Source organism: Helianthus annuus, chromosome 8 (genome assembly GCF_002127325.2).
Source record: "Helianthus annuus cultivar XRQ/B chromosome 8, HanXRQr2.0-SUNRISE, whole genome shotgun sequence".
NCBI lineage: Eukaryota > Viridiplantae > Streptophyta > Magnoliopsida > Asterales > Asteraceae > Helianthus > Helianthus annuus.
The window spans coordinates 19632608-19634838 of NC_035440.2; the positions used below are offsets into that span (position 1 = coordinate 19632608).

The 2231-nt window shown below is 35.1% G+C and overlaps 1 long non-coding RNA gene across 1 annotated transcript; it reads right to left on the minus strand.

Moving 5' to 3' along the window:
* Positions 1-944: 944 nt before the first annotated feature.
* On the minus strand, positions 945-2004 carry LOC110903159. Its single transcript, XR_002571702.2, has 4 exons — positions 1931-2004; positions 1762-1843; positions 1264-1390; positions 945-994 (listed from the first exon to the last, which is right to left on the minus strand). It is a non-coding gene; the product is annotated as an uncharacterized LOC110903159 (long non-coding RNA).
* Between the last annotated feature and the right edge of the window lie 227 nt (positions 2005-2231).

The following is a 2231-nucleotide window of genomic DNA, read 5'->3' on the forward strand; positions in this document are numbered from 1 at the left end:
AGATCGGATGAAACATACCTGGATGATGAGAGTTTGTCTGGTAGAGATTTATGGTTTTCTTTAAGGAAAGTTGTATTAATGTTTGGGATACCTATGGCTACCAATGCATCTGCCATTGGGATTTCCCACTTATCGCCTGTCAAGCAAAATAATTCACTTTGGGAATAGCTATTTTGTTCCATATACACACAGTTCCAGCACCTGCATATTCTTGATATAGTGAATTTATAATATTAAGTTAATTATCGGGAAAGATATTTGACAAAATGTCCATGATCTAAGACATGTAATCTAACAGTGAAAAAACAGATTCCTAAAGTCCACAAACTAACTGAATTTGGTAAACTAACTAACTACAGATATATCATGTAGTAGTCCATTGCATCGACCCTTTCCAAGATGAGCGGTGGTCGGTTGTGGCTCAGAATGGTGTGTGAAATTGAGGTTCGAACGGCATACCCATCGATGGTAATGTATTCCAACCAAAAAAGTAAAAGGGCAAAATCAATAGAACTCACCTTTTAACTCTTCTCAATTTGGCGACAATATGTCTACCTCAGTACCTCTTACTTTGTTTGGCCTCCTATAATCATAACGAAACATTTAGCCGAATTAGTTCAGTCACAACCTCCTATAACCAGCTCTTAGTTGATTGGTAAGTGTTTTCATACACAAAATATGAAATCTAATTGTATAAAAATTACTTTAACATAACTTATCATAAAACTAAAAAGACTCGCGGTTGCATGAATGTTCACACATAGAATATACCTATCATAAAGAGCGTGTGATCACTGTCATTAAATGGATTGGAGACTTCGTTAATCCAAAAAGATCAAACTCTCGCAGGCCAATTTTAAGTTTCAACCAACAACACTAAATTGACCCATTTCAAACAGAACCTACTTTTTTGACCAACTACATACACCCGTATGCCAATGTAGGGCTAGCTCACTTGGTAGAGGCACATGTCTTTTAGAGGGGAGGTCTTAGGCTTGAACCTGAGCAAAGGGAGAATTTTAGTATTATTGATGTAAGATAGAGTACAGTAACATTTGTCGTTCAAAAAAAAACACCCACATCTCATATCAACTCTAATTAATATTTTTCTCTATTATCAGCCTATGAAACTTTGATGTATGCTTCTCGGATTATAGAATCAGGTACAAAAAAGTTAAAAAAAAGAATTTGGTGGAGTTGAGTATCTATTTCTAATTCTCTTTTGTTGTCTAATTATTTTATGGAACATAAAAAATAATATACCATCAGCAACATCATGAGATGTGGGAGATGTTGCACTACATCTTATCCAAAAGTGAAGTCCATCTTCAACAATATCCTTTTCTACACCATGAACTTTGGATCTTCTAAAAGGATTTGTAAGCCAGGCCTGTACAACAATACAATTATTAATTACATGATGAGAGGTTAGAGGTGGCACAATGGTTACTCAAAGTAAATTATATAATATTTAATGTTGACATTCTCAATGTAAATTATATAATATTTAATGATGACATAGATCATAATGTTCCAAATGGACTATTTTTATATGATTTTTTTTCTAATTACAAATTCCAGCAAGCAAACGTTTATTTCCTGGTTTATTTAAAATCAAACCGCAAAATTGACCAAGAATTATAATTTATATGTTTGTTACGCTCATGCGTGACATCACAGTTTCAGCATAACCTTCATCGCTTAGCCAAACACACCCCATCAAACCCTAAATAACACCATAAATAAGCTAAATGGACTAACCTGCTATATGTGTGGTTCACTACGATAAACAAACGTTGCTACCACCGAACCAACTGACTTGAAGATCAACAATGATGATGCCCTACGGAACCGTACAATAATGCGTTAACGAACTTGCCGCCCAAATGCAGCAACAATAATCAGAACTCAATGGATGTTTGTGTGTTACCTGAGAGAGTTTCGAGAGAGTCGACTGAACCGTAACTGCCACAAGAACAAATATCGATCCACCAAATATGCACACACACACACCAGTTATAACTGATTACTCTTACCAACATGAGCCAGGTTCACGCTAAGATTGCCTTTTTTAGCAGCTAAAAGGCTCATATCTAAACTCTATACAATTAAAATGTAAGTCCATGTCAGCAACAAACTAAAATGTTTACCTTGCAATTAGACAACTATTTTACGGGGTAAGTTAATTGATTCTAATGAGCAATACTTTAATTGTTCCTTGGAGTGGGCTG